We start from the raw sequence: 19,410 nt of genomic DNA, 5'->3' as shown, positions 1-19,410 counted from the left end.
GGTATAGTGCATCAGTGCTTTCAAGCACATGCAAGACGAATTTGCGTGCCCTCCAGACTATACAAGGTCAGGCACTTCGCACATGCCTGGGTATTCCTCGCAGCGCATCAACAGTTGCTACCTTTGCAATAGCCCAGGGCTACCCACTCTCGACGTATAAACCCTTGACACCCTGTAGATCCACATACGGCATCTAACAAGGATTCTGCAGCACCACCTTGTGTCAGTGGTGAATCAAAGACCACGCGCAACGTTATCAAAGGTTATAGCAGCCCACCAGTCGTCCATCCCATCACAGTTCACCCCGGCAGCTCGGCCTTCCTCTGCGCTGTAGTGTCTGCGGGAGCCATGCGTGCGCCTTACAATTCCGGGCATAACGAAAAAATCGAACTTATCGACACCAGCCATTAAACAGTTGACACTGTACCTACTCCACGCCGCATATAGTGACCGCGCTCAAGTGTATACAGATGGTTCGGCCTCAGGTACAAGTTCAACCTACGCCGTGGTCCTTCCTGCGAGACAGACCAGTATTATCTAGCGAACATCGCATCGGACAACCTCCACCGAGTCAGAATTGGCCGCTCTTCGTGCGGCTTTGCAGTACATCGGTGCACAAACACCCCCCAAATGGGCGGTGTTCTGCGACTCAAAAGTAGCCCTACATTGTCTTAATTCTGCTTGACGCCATGGTGATCACGATCAACTCGTAGTTGAATTAAGACATCAACACCAGGCGCAGGAAGAGGGTCATGACATTGTCTTCCAGCGGATACCGGGACACTCTGGCATTGTCGGAAACGACGCGGCTGACGCTGCAGCTCGAGCGGCTCACAGCAGTGCCAACATTGTCCAGATACTGTTGAAAAGAGCCGACGCAGGAAGACATCTGCGAATTCTTGGCCGGAGAGGGCTTCTAGCGTCATGGTCTTCAACTGGCAACTCTACATTCCGTCTGCACCGCCTGCCTCCTACTTCATCTCAGTCCTCCGTCTGGCCTGTGCCACTGCGGTGCTACGCTGTTGTGTCGCCTGTGGCTGGGAGCGGTGTTCACAAATGCCTACTTCCACTTAATCGCAATGGAAGACTCCTGCGTCTGGGATCTGTGGGTGCGACGAAACTATAGAAAACCTTCTTTGTAACAGTCCTCGGTTTCAGCGTGAGCGTGCACTCCTGACGGCAACACTCCACCGTTTAGATCCTCGGCCTCTTACTGAAGCCAAGATTCTCGGTCTTTGGAGTAAACCTTCATCGCAGAGGGCACCTTGGAAGGCACTTTTCAAGTTCTTGAAGAACTCAGGACTGAGTGCAAGGTTGTGAACTAACAGTGTGTGCCCTGTGTACCCTGCAAGTAATGGCCCACGGATGTGTGGAAAAGTGTTCATCTCTCTTTGTTCTCTTTCCTTTCTATCTCTCCCTCCGTTCCCCTTCCCACGTTAAGGGTAGCATACCGGGCGCTGCATAGTTAACCTCCCTGCCTTTCCGTTTGTCTTTCTCTCTCTCTCTTAATGTAAAGTAATGTAAGTAATGTATATTTTTAGTATATTTTAATGTATTAATGTTTATTTTTAGTATATTTTAATGTATAATAAATATACTAAGCGGACAGAAAATTAATTTTTGATGCAATTCTAAGAATGTTCAAATATTATTCCTAGCATACTTAGAAAGTATTGGTATTGCAATTTAAGCATAGGAGCAAGAAATGCAACATTATTATGAAATTAATAAATGTGTTCGAAATGCATTTTTAGCAGAGCCTTTTTTCGCTAAGGGTGTGCATGTTGAAGAACGCGTTTGTTCGAGACTGTACAGTTGACCTTTTGTAAGCTCACGCTAGAGCGGGCGGGCTGACCGCGCTGGGCACAGAGGTTCACAAGTCAGCTAAGGAAATGATGGTCGGTGGCGATAGTAAAAACATTGCCTCACAGGCAAGAACGACAGCGTTGCACCTCTAAAACGATTTCAAGGATCTCTTGCTAGGAATTGTGTAGATGCGCTCCCACTTGCTGAATAACCAGCTGGCATAAGCATACGCTAATCTCCGCCGTGGTGCTGGATGAGCAGAGCGCGAACTCCGACCCCACTGGCGTAGGTGTGAATGTCAATGGGAGCAGAAGGGCAGAAATGATGCACGATGGGGCCCGACGTAAGGAGAAATTGCAGACAGTGGAATGCACAGTCACAATAAGAGGTCCAGTTGAATGGCAAGTCTTTGTGTAGGAGGCATGTGAGACGTGAGGAGACGTCTGCAAACCTCGGAACAAAACGGCTGCAATAAGAACATAGTGCTAAAACTGCGTACTTACTTTATTGATCGCGATGCTGTCATGTTCGTGAAAGCCCCAATTTTATAGGATGCGGCCCAATACCGTCTATATCAACCAAGTGACTGAGCAAAATTGTTGGGCGTTCACCAAAGTGACACTCCTTACAGTTAGGTACAAGCCCCGCTCTTTGAGAGCAGTCAAGGTTATCTGCGAAGTGGCTCTTATTCTCGCTAACTTTATTTAAAAGAGCCTACATCATCCAAATAACACACACAGTAGTAAAAAAAGCTATATGTACAATCTTTTGATATAAAGTTAAAATATCGTGGATATAACAAGCCTATTTTTTGTTTCTGAATACATTGTGTTGCAATAATATCCTTTTCTTTCTGGAGTCGGGGGGCGTTACTGTCCGCCTTCAGTTAGTTTTCCATTCTTGTCCTTTCATGGACGCTTCTCACTTCTTGCATTTTCTGCCAGCTGTGAATTATTTTTACCTTGCTAAATTATTACCTTGTTAGTTTTAAAGTAATATTTTATAAACGGTTACAGATATTCGCATCACATTCCGCATGCTCACAAAAGATGCCCCTGGATACACCATGAGACACTTTGTTTGTGTCTAGATGGCACACTTTTTCTGTGACCCACTTCCAAATTTTCAGGTGTGTTTAAAAGCTCAGTGTACCTTTTCTTTGCAACCATAGAGAGAAATGTGTTCATAATAGGCAGTTTTATTCTAAATACCCACAGGTTAAATCTTAACTAAAGAGATATCAAATCTTCTCCGGAGTTCGTGCAAAAAAAAATCACTGCGTGCACGGAGCCACATTGAGTGTACCTTGAATTTTAATATTTTTCCATTGTTATAATTCTTACTATCAGCAATTTTTTTATCTCAGATTATTTACGACTTGTTTTAGCATATGTGTGCAAAGTTTCATTGGAATCGGATGAGCACTTTATGAGAAACGGTACATTGAATTTGAAGAATTGATAAAAAACGCAATTTGAGAAAAATGAAATTTTATATTCTCATACTGCCTATGGATGCTCAAAATTCCCCAGGAGAACACATGTCACTGCTGACATCCTTGCATGTGTCTCCAAAACCCCTCTTAATGTTTCTTTTCATCCGTCGCCTTTCCTTGCTCTCGGCAGAACCATAGAATTCTGCCCTGTTAATACGCTCTTTGTCCATTCTGTCGAGGGCAACATTGCAAAACACACCTGGAACAGTTCCAAGGGCCTCCAGAACAGCTTTACGCGCAGAATTACCGTCATTGTGGTAGGCTACAGCATCGTTAGTTGCTGTCTTCAATGTTTCAGAACTGACAAATGTCGTCTTAGGGCAGCGGCACCAGATGAGTTGGTTGAGCGACTCATTGGTGTTCTGTGTTCGCCCATGAAGACATTTGCTCAGAAGACCTGGATCTGACAAAGCCTTGAACACCAGCTTGATGACGTCCATCACGGCCTCAGGAATGCAGTTTTTGTGGAGTAGGTTTCAAGGTTTCCCTCAACAAGGCTGCGGTTATACCCACACCATGAAGATGGCCCCTTTGGGCAGAGTCCGTGGCTGGGCTTGGTATCTGTGGATAACTTATGAAATTATATCGCCCATACAGCTCGTCTCAAATTATCCAAACTCTCTGTATTGCCCCGAATAGCTTTGCCATAGTAAACCTGATGGGAGTCGATGTCCTTTTCTGTGAGGCGTCCTTTCCCGGAAAGTGGAAGACCATCGGCAAGCTTTTTCCCTTCTCAATCTTCTTGATGTTCATGAGCCTGGTGCCCATTCGCTTCAGGGCATGTCCTACACATTCATGTTTTTCTATAGCCTTCTCGTAGGGCTGGAAGTGTCTGACAGAAATGTACGCCTTGCTGTCTCCATCACCATTGTAACTTGTGTACATTAGTTGGTGCTTTTCAACAGATCGTCCAAAGATTTTTACAGCTCCAGCAGATTCCATTCCACCTGATGGCCCATCGTAGGTAACTCTACATTCGCTAAAGTTGTCATCTGAGTGAAGGTCGCGGACACACATGTTGCAAAACTTGGATTCTACTTCCCGGGTTCGAACCCGACCGCGGCGGCTGCGTTTTTATGGAGGAAAAACGCTAAGGCGCCCGTGTGCTGTGCGATGTCAGTGCACGTTAAAGATCCCCAGGTGGTCGAAATTATGCCGGAGCCCTCCACTACGGCACCTATTCTTCCTTTCTTCTTTCACTTCCTCCTTTATCCCTTCCCTTACGGCGCGGTTCAGGTGTCCAAAGATATATGAGACAGATACTGCGCCATTTCCTTTCCCCCCAAAAAAACCAATTATTACTTCAAAGTCCAGCACTTTACCTGTGTCGGCCGATATTGCAGCTACGACGCCATGTAGCGAAGAATAACCCCGCTTCATCCATGTACCATCCACTGTGACCACAGTTTCCAGCTCTCCACCGGAGGCGGAGGCCTCTTTCTTCAGTTCTTCGGCAGCTTTTGCCATACTATTGCTCACAGTCGTCGTGGATGCGTCAAGAAGCCTGGCGTTGTACGACGCAAACTTTGTTGGCGGTGGCGGTAGATTGAGCACAGTACACATGATGCAACCAGATGCGAGTCCTTTTCCGCAGGTACGAAGAGCTTAAACGAACCTTTGATTCACTTCAAAGATGTTGCCAGCAGTGCGCCTGGATGTCTCGAGTACATTCAGAGCATCGCACTCGCTGCAGGTTACATTTATGAAAGATGCCAAAGCGCTCCGCCTCTCAATAGCTTCTTCCAAAACGATATGTCCCTTGTTGCACTTTTTGCACACAGCAGCATCTCGCAAGAAGCTGCGGAGAAGAGTGATGTCGACCAGACGGTATCCAGTTGTACTTGCGCCGTCTACATCGAACGATTCACCGCCGATTCTCTCACCAAGTTTCGACAGGCTTGCGCTTCGTCGTGCCGGATTCTCATTGCCCTTCTTGCTCGTGAACCGATTTCCTTTGAAAGTTCTCTTTCTGGACCATTTGATGGACGATCTGGCCATCTTCTGCGCAAGTAATATGTTTGAAAATCCAAACAGAGGCGCCAACAACCGTAATGGTTGGAAGAAAAGAAAGACGCATGAAAAGGCAACATACGCTACAAGAGCGCCACTAGCGGCACATCTGCTATATAATAAATATTTTCAACAGCATATGATCTTTTAATATATACTACTTACTTGCCACTCACACACAAGCGAAAAAAAAGCCCGAAAAGTAAGAAAATCGCGAAAGACAACGGTACACACACGCCTCCGATGACCGCCCGCCATTTTTAAACGCCAGAGCGCGCGGCACACTTAGGCGCGACATTTAAACCGCTTTGAGCGGGTGCTCGAGGTCGCGCTTCCGCAGGTTCGTTCCTTAGAGTGCGGTCGATTTTCCTGTGCCAAAATTGAAAAATCGATTTTTTGCGGGATTTGCCCTACCATATCCCTTTAAGTTCACATATTCTGTGGTTACATGTATTACTGCTCATTTTTATAAGCAATGGTCAGAGTGAGAGCATAACGCCATCAGGACTCCTAGAATAGCAGTTATCTGCGTCAACAGCTATGTCATGAAACACCAACAGATTTGAAGAGATGTAGGTTGAGAACACGTTTTGTTTCTTGATCTTCGCAGAAGCGATGCCAGAACAACAAACAAAGTTATTGAGAAAGGTATTGTTCGCGCGAGCCTAAAAAAAAACACCAGGATAACTGTTAGCGACATTTCCGAAGATTTGGTCCTGTTATTCGGAGCTACACTAACTTCGTGGAATTTTAGACGTCATGTGCAATTGGCTGAATTAAAAACAGGAGCCCAGCTCAAATCCCGCTAATCTGTGAAAATAATTTGATTTCTAGGATGATGCAGTTAAAAGAACACCAGGTGTTGATAGGTTGCCAATGAAAAACAGTGGTCTAATTAGACAATTCGAGGTTCTTGTTGTGCGAGAATGAAGGGATTCGTTTGTATGCGTCTCCCCAAGCGCCATTTATATGGACCTCGTTGTCAGTTTACCAAGTTAATCCATATAAATAGGACCGTAATAGCACAGGGTTGGTTTTCTGTTTGTGGAGATTGTCTCCTTCTGTGTATTCAAGGTATCATGAGCTAAGAGGTTGGTTGAGACATTCTTGAAAAGGTTATGCTGCCATTGGCACAAAATAATCTGGGATTTCAATATGTGCTTATAAAAATGACGACCCGAAGCACGTTTTTACGCTTGCAAAGGATTGGATGAAGAAGAAGACGGTGGACGTTATGAAGTGGTCTAATAATCCTAGCTAGATTGCTTCAATTGAACATATTTGGTTAAGCGGAGCCAGCGGCGCATAGCATGAAATCGAGAAGCTGCGGCAAGAGTGGGAATCCTGAGCTAGACCTTCACTGACGGCTTCCTGGACTCCATGCTTCAGTTGGATCAAGCAGTGATCGCTGGGAAAAGATTGTGCGTGAAGTACTGATGCATTAGGTTTTCATAAAAAACACTTGAAATTATTGCTCTTATTATAAACAAAAATTTAACAATCGCCGATACCTTTACGCAGCACCCAAAGCAGTTGGTTAATAAATTTGATGCGGAAACAAAATGTCGCTTAATATGATCATATGCATTGTTTGCTATTCTGTCGTCCCATATTGTCATCCCACCAACCTAGTGCGCAAAGTTTAATGTCTTAGAAAAGTTCAGTTCAAAAAACTGAAATATCACTTCTTTTTGTTTCCTACTGTTCATATGACACTTCAGACCACGCACTATTTTGTGTTTAAAATTTCAAACATGGCACACACATTGCATTGCCATTGTCCAAAGGACCGAAAATTACTCATACAGTCCGTTGAGTGTTACCGATGGCCTCTTTTTCTTGTAATTCGAGTGCACTGGTATATTTCCCGGTAATTTGATCTATAAACATTCTGAGGGCACTTAAGTCTGCTTACGTGGAGGAATGCGAAAGTATATCTTTTGAGGGAAAGAAACGTTTTCGAGGAAGAAAAAGGGCACAATAGCTCTCAGATCTCTAAATCTCGATGCCTCAACCTCGCCTTAAAGCATGCGACTGAAGAGGCATATAAGGGGCCCGAACTGAAGGCTGCGAACTCCTGTTGCAAGCTAGCCTCCAGCTTCACATCTCGACAGCTCAGTGGATACGTCAACGGCGCCTTAAGAGGAAATATAGTCTCAGAAAGCATGCAGCTGAAGGTGCATAAGTCACTGGGACAAACTCCTGTCGCAGGCTAGCCTACAATTTACAGCATTTTGTCAGCAACTTTAGAACAGTGAGGACAAGAGCAAAATGTGTTATGCCGGCATGCTTGTACATCGTAAAGAAATTGTTCAGCTGTTCTTCAAACCCACTTAATAGCGGGAAAGTCTACTCTCATCTTCTATAAAGAAAATTATGGGAACCAAGCATGTCACACGTGTAAGAATGTAGGCACCAATAAAGAACCGCACAACCCATTTGAATCTTGGTGTAAGAGGTTTGGCATAGCGGCTGCTCACAAATAGACATCCATTCATGATTGATTGAATTTACACACACACATATTGCCACCCCCCGCTTACAAAAAAAAACAATTTTTAAAGCTGCGAAATCTGTTGCTGAGGTAAAAAAGGTTGTCTGTGGGCCTTTTTAAGAACCTTGTACTCACTCTACTATTTTGAGGAACCATGGCACATAGACCAGGAGGATTAAAGCGAGATTCATTTCATCGAACCGCAGCACCATTGGATCCCTCCGAGCGAAAGAGTACTGAAGCAAGGATGATAGGCTTCTTTATATACATAGCGGTCCGTTTCAAGTGTTGAAAATATAATAATATACGTACTCGCTATCTATCAAAAATTTCGCAAAACCCCGCCAGAAAGAAAATGAGGCACAGTTCCAGCTTTACATTACTGGATGCTGGAGAGCCAAAACAGACCAGAACATCTTTCATGCGATGACCTTATAAGACAAGCTTGTTCAAACGGAGGCAATTATTAAGGCTGCTGAAATGCGCTTAATGTATTCATTGCACTTATTGCAGAAAGGCACTGGCTGATTTCGAAATGAAGGCAATGCAGAAATTTCGACAACATGGAGCGTCGTATTCAGCCGCCGATAAATAAATGGGCATGTTTCTTGGTCTCCCCAAATACATTTTGTACTCATAGATTTCGAAAAGCGAGTAGATATAATTTTCCACTAATGGCCCATACACGAGTAGAAGGCGAAAATATGTAGCAGTCTTGAATCTCTTTATACAATGCATATCACGTTCAGACTGTTACATCGGTTTCAATTGAGTTTTTGCCAGGGACCTTTTGGAGTCACATGGTATTGTGGGCTCGTGAGACGCTGTAAAAAATTGCAAAGGACGATTACTATATTCCCTAATGGAAAATCAGAGTCCAGGCGTGAGGCGTTTCGGGCTCTGTGGCTTACTATTTTGCTTTGATGGGAAGTCGGTCCGTCTGGACACGACCTTATTTCAATCATATTATTACTTGATGAAGATGACGATGTGCAATGCACAGCGTGAGAAAGTGTTGTAGTTTAACACGAGGTGTGATCGGCTGCGCAGTTAGCCTAGTGCTCTCAGCCTCTGTATGCACCTTTCTTTGCTTTGTTATGTCGAAGGCATGTCTGGAGACGATATTAGTTAAATAGAAGTATTAGTTGATGAAGATGAGGATATACAATGCAGCGTGAGAGAGGTTTGCAGGTTAACACGAGGCGTGATCGACTGCGGCATTAGCCTAGGGCTCTCAGCCTCTATATGCACGTTGTTTTGCTTTGTTATGCCGTCGTCATATCTGGAGACAATATTAGTTCATTGGTAGTAATAGTTGATGAAGATGGGGATATACAATACAGCGTGAGAGAGTGTTGCAGTTTAACATGAGGCGTGAGAGGCTCCGGCGTTAGCCTACTGCCCTCAGTCTCTGTAGGAACCTTGTTTTGCTTTATTAAGTCGTCGGCATGTATGGAGGCGATATTAGTTAAATAGGAGTATTAGTCGATGAAGATGAGGATATAGAATGCACCGTGAGAGAGGTTTGCAGTTTAACACGAGGCGTGATCGACTGCGGCATTACCCTAAGGCTCTCAGCCTCTATATGCACGTTGTTTTGCTTTGTTATGTCGTCGGCATATCTGGAGACATTATTAGTTCATTGGTAGTAATAGTTGAGGAAGATGGGGATATATAATACAGCGTGAGAGTGTGTTGCAGTTTAACATGAGGCGTGAGAGGCTGCGGCGTTAGCCTACTGCCCTCAGTGTCTGTAGGAACCTTGTTTTGCTTTATTAAGTCGTCGCCATGTATGGAGGCGATATTAGTTAAATAGAAGTATTAGTTGATGAAGATGAGGATATACAATGCAGCGTGAGAGAGGTTTGCAGGTTAACACGAGGCGTGATCGACTGCGGCATTAGCCTAGGGCTCTCAGCCTCTATATGCACGTTGTTTTGCTTTGTTATGCCGTCGTCATATCTGGAGACAATATTAGTTCATTGGTAGTAATAGTTGATGAAGATGGGGATATACAATACAGCGTGAGAGAGTGTTGCAGTTTAACATGAGGCGTGAGAGGCTCCGGCGTTAGCCTACTGCCCTCAGTCTCTGTAGGAACCTTGTTTTGCTTTATTAAGTCGTCGGCATGTATGGAGGCGATATTAGTTAAATAGGAGTATTAGTCGATGAAGATGAGGATATAGAATGCACCGTGAGAGAGGTTTGCAGTTTAACACGAGGCGTGATCGACTGCGGCATTACCCTAAGGCTCTCAGCCTCTATATGCACGTTGTTTTGCTTTGTTATGTCGTCGGCATATCTGGAGACATTATTAGTTCATTGGTAGTAATAGTTGAGGAAGATGGGGATATATAATACAGCGTGAGAGTGTGTTGCAGTTTAACATGAGGCGTGAGAGGCTGCGGCGTTAGCCTACTGCCCTCAGTGTCTGTAGGAACCTTGTTTTGCTTTATTAAGTCGTCGCCATGTATGGAGGCGATATTAGTTCAGTGGTACTATTAGTTGACAAATATGAGGATATAAAATGCAGTGTGAGAGTGTGATCAGCTTCGGCGTTAGCCTAGTGCTCTCAGCTTATATAGGAACCTTTTTGCTTTGTTATATCGTCGGCATGTCGGGAGACAATATTAGTTCAATAGTAGTATTACTTGATGAACATGAGGGTATACACTGTAGCGTGAGAGTGTGTTGCAGTTTAACACAAGGCATGATCGGCTGCGGCGTTAGCCTGGTTCTATCAGCCTCATTACGCGCGTTGTTTTCCTTTTTTTTATGTCCTTGGCATGTCTGGAGACGATATTAGTTCAATAGTAGTATTAGTTGATGAAGATGAGGATATACAATGCAGCGTGAGAGTGTCTTGCCGTTTAATACGAGGGCTTGTCGGCGGCGGCGTTAGCCTAGTGCTCTCAGCCTCTGTAGGAACCTTGTTTTGTTTTGTTATGTTGTCGGTATGTCTGGAGACGATATTTGTTCAATATTAGTATCAGTGGATGGAGATGAGGATATACAATGCAACGTGACAGTGCGTTGCTGTTTAACACGAGGTGTGATCGGCTGCGGCATTAGCCTAGTGCTCTTAGCCTCTGTATACGTACCTTGTTTTGCTTTGTCATGTTGCCGGTTGTCTGGAGACGATATTAGTTCAATAGTAGTATTAGTTGAGGAAGATGAGGATATACAATGCAGCGTGAGTGTGGTGAAGTTTAACACGAGGTGTGATCGGCTGCGGCATTAGCCTAGTGCTCTCAGCCTCTGTACGCGCCTTGTTTTGCTTTGTCATGTTGCCGGTTGTCTGGAGACGATATTAGTTCAATAGTAGTATTAGTTGAGGAAGATGAAGATATACAATGCAGCGTGAGTGTGGTGAAGTTTAACACGAGGCGTGATCGGCTGCGGCGTTAGCCTAGTGCTCTCAGCCTCTGTACGCACCTTGTTTTGCTTTGTCATGTTGCCGGTTGTCTGGAGACGATATTAGTTCAATAGTAGTATTAGTTGAGGAAGATGAGGATATACAATGCAGCGTGAGTGTGGTGAAGTTTAACACGAGGCGTGATCGGCTGCGGCGTTAGCCTAGTGCTCTCAGCCTCTGTACGCACCTTGTTTTGCTTTGTCATGTTGCCGGTTGTCTGGAGACGATATTAGTTCAATAGTAGTATTAGTTGAGGAAGATGAGGATATACAATGCAGCGTGAGTGTGGTGAAGTTTAACACGAGGCGTGATCGGCTGCGGCGTTAGCCTAGTGCTCTCAGCCTCTGTACGCACCTTGTTTTGCTTTGTCATGTTGCCGGTTGTCTGGAGACGATATTAGTTCAATAGTAGTATTAGTTGAGGAAGATGAGGATATACAATGCAGCGTGAGTGTGGTGAAGTTTAACACGAGGTGTGATCGGCTGCGGCGTTAGCCTAGTGCTCTCAGTCTCTGTACGCACCTTGTTTTGCTTTGTCATGTTGCCGGTTGTCTGGAGACGATATTAGTTCAATAGTAGTATTTGTTGAGGAAGATGAGGATATACAATGCAGCGTGAGTGTGGTGAAGTTTAACACGAGGCGTGATCGGCTACGGCGTTAGCCTAGTACTCTCAGCCTCTGTACGCACCTTGTTTTGCTTTGTCATGTTGCCGGTTGTCTGGAGACGATATTAGTTCAATAGTAGTATTAGTTGAGGAAGATAAGGATATAGAATGCAGCGTGAGTGTGAAGTTTAACACGAGGCGTGATCGGCTGCGGCGTTAGCCTAGTGCTCTCAGCCTCTGTAAGAACCTTGTTTTGTTTTGTTATGTTGTCTGCATGTCTGGAGACGATATTAGTTCAATATTAGTATCAGCATGGAGATGAGGATATACAATGCAACGTGACAGTGCGTTGCTGTTTAACACGAGGTGTGATCGGCTGCGGCATTAGCCTAGTGCTCTTAGCCTCTGTACGCACCTTGTTTTGCTTTGTCATGTTGACGGTTGTCTGGAGACGACATTAGTTCAATAGTAGTATTAGTTGAGGAAGATGAGGATGTACAATGCAGCGTGAGTGTGTGTTGCAGTTTAACACAAGGCATGATCGGCTGCGGCGTTAGCCTGGTTCTATCAGCCTCATTACGCGCGTTGTTTTCCTTTTTTTTATGTCCTTGGCATGTCTGGAGACGATATTAGTTCAATAGTAGTATTAGTTGATGAAGATGAGGATATACAATGCAGCGTGAGAGTGTCTTGCCGTTTAGTACGAGGGCTTGTCGGCGGCGGCGTTAGCCTAGTGCTCTCAGCCTCTGTAGGAACCTTGTTTTGTTTTGTTATGTTGTCGGCATGTCTGGAGACGATATTTGTTCAATATTAGTATCAGTGGATGGAGATGAGGATATACAATGCAACGTGACAGTGCGTTGCTGTTTAACACGAGGTGTGATCGGCTGCGGCATTAGCCTAGAGCTCTTAGCCTCTGTATACGTACCTTGTTTTGCTTTGTCATGTTGCCGGTTGTCTGGAGACGATATTAGTTCAATAGTAGTATTAGTTGAGGAAGATGAGGATATACAATGCAGCGTGAGTGTGGTGAAGTTTAACACGAGGCGTGATCGGCTGCGGCATTAGCCTAGTGCTCTCAGCCTCTGTACGCGCCTTGTTTTGCTTTGTCATGTTGCCGGTTGTCTGGAGACGATATTAGTTCAATAGTAGTATTAGTTGAGGAAGATGAAGATATACAATGCAGCGTGAGTGTGGTGAAGTTTAACACGAGGCGTGATCGGCTGCGGCGTTAGCCTAGTGCTCTCAGCCTCTGTACGCACCTTGTTTTGCTTTGTCATGTTGCCGGTTGTCTGGAGACGATATTAGTTCAATAGTAGTATTAGTTGAGGAAGATGAGGATATACAATGCAGCGTGAGTGTGGTGAAGTTTAACACGAGGCGTGATCGGCTGCGGCGTTAGCCTAGTGCTCTCAGCCTCTGTACGCACCTTGTTTTGCTTTGTCATGTTGCCGGTTGTCTGGAGACGATATTAGTCCAATAGTAGTATTAGTTGAGGAAGATGAGGATATACAATGCAGCGTGAGTGTGGTGAAGTTTAACACGAGGCGTGATCGGCTACGGCGTTAGCCTAGTGCTCTCAGCCTCTGTACGCACCTTGTTTTGCTTTGTCATGTTGCCGGTTGTCTGGAGACGATATTAGTTCAATAGTAGTATTAGTTGAGGAAGATGAGGATATACAATGCAGCGTGAGTGTGGTGAAGTTTAACACGAGGTGTGATCGGCTGCGGCGTTAGCCTAGTGCTCTCAGTCTCTGTACGCACCTTGTTTTGCTTTGTCATGTTGCCGGTTGTCTGGAGACGATATTAGTTCAATAGTAGTATTTGTTGAGGAAGATGAGGATATACAATGCAGCGTGAGTGTGGTGAAGTTTAACACGAGGCGTGATCGGCTACGGCGTTAGCCTAGTGCTCTCAGCCTCTGTACGCACCTTGTTTTGCTTTGTCATGTTGCCGGTTGTCTGGAGACGATATTAGTTCAATAGTAGTATTAGTTGAGGAAGATAAGGATATAGAATGCAGCGTGAGTGTGAAGTTTAACACGAGGCGTGATCGGCTGCGGCGTTAGCCTAGTGCTCTCAGCCTCTGTAGGAACCTTGTTTTGTTTTGTTATGTTGTCTGCATGTCTGGAGACGATATTAGTTCAATATTAGTATCAGCATGGAGATGAGGATATACAATGCAACGTGACAGTGCGTTGCTGTTTAACACGAGGTGTGATCGGCTGCGGCATAAGCCTAGTGCTCTTAGCCTCTGTACGCACCTTGTTTTGCTTTGTCATGTTGACGGTTGTCTGGAGACGACATTAGTTCAATAGTAGTATTAGTTGAGGAAGATGAGGATATACAATGCAGCGTGAGTGTGGTGAAGTTTAACACGAGGCGTGATCGGCTGCGGCGTTAGCCTAGTGCTCTCCGCCTCTGTAGGAACCTTGTTTTGTTTTGTTATGTCGTCGGCATGTCTGGCGAAGTTTTTACTTCGATATCAGTATTAGTTGATGAATACGGCCATGTTCAATGCACAGCGCACTAGAATTTGTATATTATTCCGAAAGCATCAATAATAGAAGAAGACAACAATGTGCAATGTGCAGCGGTAGATAAACATTGGCCACTTTATAAACTGCCTCAATTTGTGTTTACTGAGCACCTTTTGTCTACAATTGCAGTCTCGCTTAGGTCTGTGCAAAACGTCAGCAGTTTGAAGGCTCCTCCAGCAGTTTGTTTCGACCATATGATGCCGCTATATGCAAAGCAATTATCTGCCAACGTGCTAAACGGTCTCCTGGAGGAATATCTGTTTCAGTATCCGAGCCATGCTGCAATTTTCACAGATGCCTCTCAACAAGGCGAAAAGGCAGCAGTAGGTGTTTATTCCCACACACTAGATTGGAATTATTCTCTCCGGGTCCCTGATTATACACCAATTTTCGCTGCTGAATTTCTCGCTATTGGTTTTTCCTTTCAAAAATTTCCCATCAATATTTCTCAAGTTATCATTCTCTCGGACTGCCTCTGAGTTTTGGCTGCACTAGAAAGTTCGCAAACTACTCTCCTGTACCGATCACGAATGTACTTTGTGCCACGTCATGTCCTAGAGGTGCGCTTTCAGTGGATCTCAGGGCACTGTGGCATTACTTCAAATTCAATGGACGATTTCTTAGCGAAATCAGCCATCAATGACCCTGCTGCCCATGTCGTTCCAAACCTCACCTTTCTGACCACGTCCCGTTATGGACGTTACCAAATACACCATTACCTGAGCCATGAACCCATCCTTGGTACAGCGGATTTAGAACATTTGAAATTCCGATGGAACATACGTTCTTGCGCATCAAGACAATGTGAGGTTTCCATGGCGCTGTTGCGCTGTAGGATTCCTCGCCTTAATCTGTATTTATGCCGTTCTGGCTTCACGCCGTCGAATCTATCTGCGTCATGCGGGGAGTTAGAAACGATAGATCATTTCATCCTCTACTGTCGGCGGTTTGCACAGCAGAGAATTCAGTTTTTGGAAAATCCTCTCACTCAATTAGGGCTGCCGTTTTCTCTTCCCGTCTTCATCTCCTTCGGTGCAACCGTCAAAGGGCATGCCATTTGGCAGGTGTGTCAGCTTCTTCACAAGTATATCACTGAAACCGGTAAATTTCTGTTTTAACTTGTCGATGCCTTTTCTTTCCTCTCAAAATTATTTTTTTTTCTGATTAATTCATAAATTTTAGTTATTCCACTCGCACCGCTTTGTTTCCTTGATTTACATTCCGATTTTCTCCAGTTCTCTCAAAATTCGTGATTTTCTTTTTCACTCAGAGTGAGCCGCTTATTTATGAGCCGCTTGAGATAAACCTGGATCAGATTTTCCCTGCTTGAATATGCACCAAATCCTGGCCAATCCCCCACCGTGTGTATGTGCCATCGTACAAGAGGCAACAACAAAAACAACATCAGCTAGAGTGTTTTGGAGTATAACACGTGGGGTGATCGGCTGTGGCGATAGATCTAGGACCCGTAAGTTCCTGGATGAGCAACCATCTTGTCGGGCCCTGACTGATGGAAAGCAGACTGCACTAGCTCAAGAAATATTGGAAATTCAGTGTGGTGGTGGCACATGCAGCGATAGTCTTAGTATTACTGAAGCTTTCTTTGACTATTATCGGAAGCGGTTTGTGGGTTGTGCGGGGACAAATGTGAGAGCAAATTACTGTCGCTTATTGGAAGCCTTGCCCCGACTTGACGATGAGCAGCGTGCCGTAGATGTTGGGCCTATCACTTTGGACGAAATTAAATCTGCCTTTTCTGACTTCACGGCTCATAAATCTCCTGGGCCAGATGGCATTACTAGCGAGCTCTATAAAACATTTTCCATTTGCCTCGCGCTTGTATTGATGGAGGTTTACCAGGCTTCTTACGACGTTGATTTTTTGCCCCCCCCCCCCACTTTCTATTCTGGGCACACTATATTAATTTCGAAAAGCACAGAATCAAATCGGTTAAAAACAGTGGAGGCATATCGTCCAATTTCCGTTTGTAATGTAGATTACAAACTTTTTGGAAAGATTATTTGCTATCGTCTGCAGCTAGTTGTCGGTCACACAACAGGGACGTATCAGGTCAGCGGTATCAGAGGCCGCAGCTTCAAAGCACTTATTCATTGTAGTGGAGACAGTATCAGCTGACATCGGGCAAGTAGCTCTAATTCAGATTGACCTTGCCAATGCCTTTGATAATGTTCGTCTCGATTTCTTGTTTGTGGTCTTAGAGCACGCATATATTGGAGATGTTTTGCTTAGGGCACAACACTGTGCTATAAGGAGTCCTATACAAGAATAATTGTTAATCAAAAGCTAACCAAACCTATTCCATTGAAATTATCTGTTCGCCAAGGTTGTCCTTTATCGCCTTTGTTGTTTGCCTTGTATCCTGAACCCCTTTGCCTCAGTATTAATAACTGCACAACTATACGTTGTTTCTCCCTGGCTCTACGTGAAATTAAGATTTTAGTCTATGCAGATGCTGCTGCAATCTTTTGTTCTGACAAATAGAGTGTGCTTGAGACATTTGACTGAACAGTTTTACGAGGTATCAGGTGCGGATCTTAGTCTAGAGAAATCCAAGGGATTTTGGTTAGTAAATTGGGGTACAATGTCAAGTCATTATGGTGGCATAAGCTGGGACTGCGGGACCCTTCACTACCTAGGGTTTCTTCCTCAAAAATTCACAACAGTGCAGCCTACTGGGATTCACAGATAGTCTCCATGAGGAGACAAGCAAGGCTTGAATGGGTAGGGAACTGTCAGTGTTTGCTGAGGCTCAAGTCTGCAACATTTTTTTATTTTCAAAACTTGGCTATGCGCTGCAGGTCTTCCACTGTACGAGGAAGAAAGTGCAGGTTTGGTTTATGGTTTATGGGGGTTTAACCTCCCAAAGCGACTCAGGCTGTGAGAGACGCCGCAGTGAAGGGCTCCGGTAACGGCTCCGGTGTCGAGCGTCTGCAAACGCTGAAGTGCATATCGATTACAAGCGATATCTCGGTGCCGGTCCAGGTGTACCTAGTAGAAGGATGGAACATACAACGCTGTGTTGTTTACAACATTGACGTTGCCGAAGATCAGACGACCCTCCAGCGTGAGTGGCACTGTCCAATCCACCGTGTCATCCAATTGCAGTATATGGGAAAGGAGCGCTCGAGCATCGCCACACTACAAGGCCCACCAAATCTTCCAGAACAACTTTACTACTATGGCTACATTCTTCGGCCTCCTTAAACACCGAGTGATGTTTATTGCTACAGCTGTTTCAGAGCTGGCCACATGCGCCGATCATGCCCTTTTAAAACGCAAAATGACGCTCGGCCACAAGGCACACCGTCTTACATGTGCGGACTTCGCAGAACTGACGACCACGAGATCACCTCTCCAACTTGCGTAACAAAACAGAAAGCAACTGAGAAGGTTCGGCGTGGGACTAGTAAGCAAGTGCCTCCGAGTGAAAACAGAGCCCCGATACAGACGTCCCTCAAGTTTGCGGCTCTCCAGTGGGATGAAGACGACTGGCCGGAGCTTTCTGAGGCCAACCCACCTGCAGCCCCGGCCGAACAGTCGTACAGTGATAAAGTGCGCAAGGATCGCCGTCGCCTTCAAACAAAAGCACAGGATACTGGAACCTCTGCGTGAGGACATGGCAGCGGTTGACTACCAAATTGCACGCCTTTTAGCCGAGGTCTCTAAGCTACGGCAACACCGTGAACTGCTTGCTCGCCGTAGACCACCAGCGGAATCCCACTCCACGCCAATAAACGCTGCAGCGCCTTCGACTACGTCCAGCCCTCATGCCTTTTTCGCAGACTCTAACAGGCCTTCTGCAGGATAACTCAACAACATCCTTCCTCCGATTTATGGTAAGCCAGTTATCTTCCATGACATCAGTTCTATTACAACGTTTGGAAGCCTAATCGAAAATGGCGAGTACACGTTGTTGTGGTGTGCTCCAATGAAACTGCGGAGGCCTCTCCACGAAGCTGGAAGAGCTCAAATCTCGGCTTCGCACGGACAAGCTCCATGTGTGGGCCCTGCTACTGCAGGAGATCATTGCCTTGCCATCCATTCCGGGCTTTATGGATGCATGTCACCTTCAATGAACGACCGTCGTGGGCACACTGCTGCCCCTCCGGTAAAGGCGGCGGTGTTCGTTGATGCGCGTTTTCGTCTAGTTCGCCTCTTTCTAGAAAACTAGTGCACCTCATATCAAGAGGTAGTCGCAGTGGCTGTGAAGCTTCCCAAGGCAACTGTTGTGGTCGTGTCATACTATGTAAGACCCGCCGGTGGAGCTGCCTCCCGCATTAATCTGGGGTGGTTATAACTCTACGACGACCACACCCAGGGTGGCCTATTATATTCGGTAGTGATTTAACGCCCCTTATCCGGACTGGGGGTACCCAACTTCAAGCCCCCGTTGTAGGCGTGTGCGGGACGCATTCGCGGAGGCGCTGTTTGTTTTACTCAATCATCCAGAATCAGCAACGCGGGCTGTGCGCTATGCTCACAGTCCAACATTTGCTCCGGACCTTACGTGGTGGTCAGGACCCTGGACTCCCTCGTGGCACCTCGAGCCAGACTGCTGGGGTAGTGACCACCATCCTATCATCATCGGCCTCCATCCATCAAGGGCCCACGGATTACGCCGTAGGTGTTCTGTGGTTGATTGGGACACGTTTCGCATCACTGTAGAAGATCTCTCTCTACAATCATCTACACTACTTGTGGACTGCATACAAACTGCGCTGCATAAGGCTACTACTGTCACCTGGACGGACGTGAATCGCCCGGCTCCGGATGTGGGTCTGCTTAACCTGTTTACCCTTTGGTCTGCTCGCCGCAAGCGGAGATGGTAGCTTCCCGATACCCGACTTCTGCGCAAGCACGGACAAGGCTGAATTACCTTACTGCCAAGGCTTGCCGATATGAATGCGAACTCTCGCGACGGCAGTGGTATGCGTGGTGTGAGCAGTTCTCGACAAAGTCATCGAATGCTGCTCTCTGGCGAACGTTCCGTGCTAAGGAACATGGTCCCCGTCGTCCTGACGCAGCG

General features: G+C 45.7%; 1 pseudogene; it reads right to left on the bottom strand.

Annotated features, from left to right (window-relative positions):
- Nucleotides 1–3,324: 3,324 nt before the first annotated feature.
- LOC144098008 (uncharacterized) overlaps nt 3,325–19,410 on the bottom strand; it is a 123,683-nt pseudogene continuing 107,597 nt past the window's right edge.

Source organism: Amblyomma americanum, chromosome 7, assembly GCF_052857255.1.
Source record: "Amblyomma americanum isolate KBUSLIRL-KWMA chromosome 7, ASM5285725v1, whole genome shotgun sequence".
Lineage (NCBI taxonomy): Eukaryota > Metazoa > Arthropoda > Arachnida > Ixodida > Ixodidae > Amblyomma > Amblyomma americanum.
The sequence above is the reverse complement of the archived record's forward strand: the minus strand, read 5'-3'. Positions and strand labels throughout refer to the sequence as shown.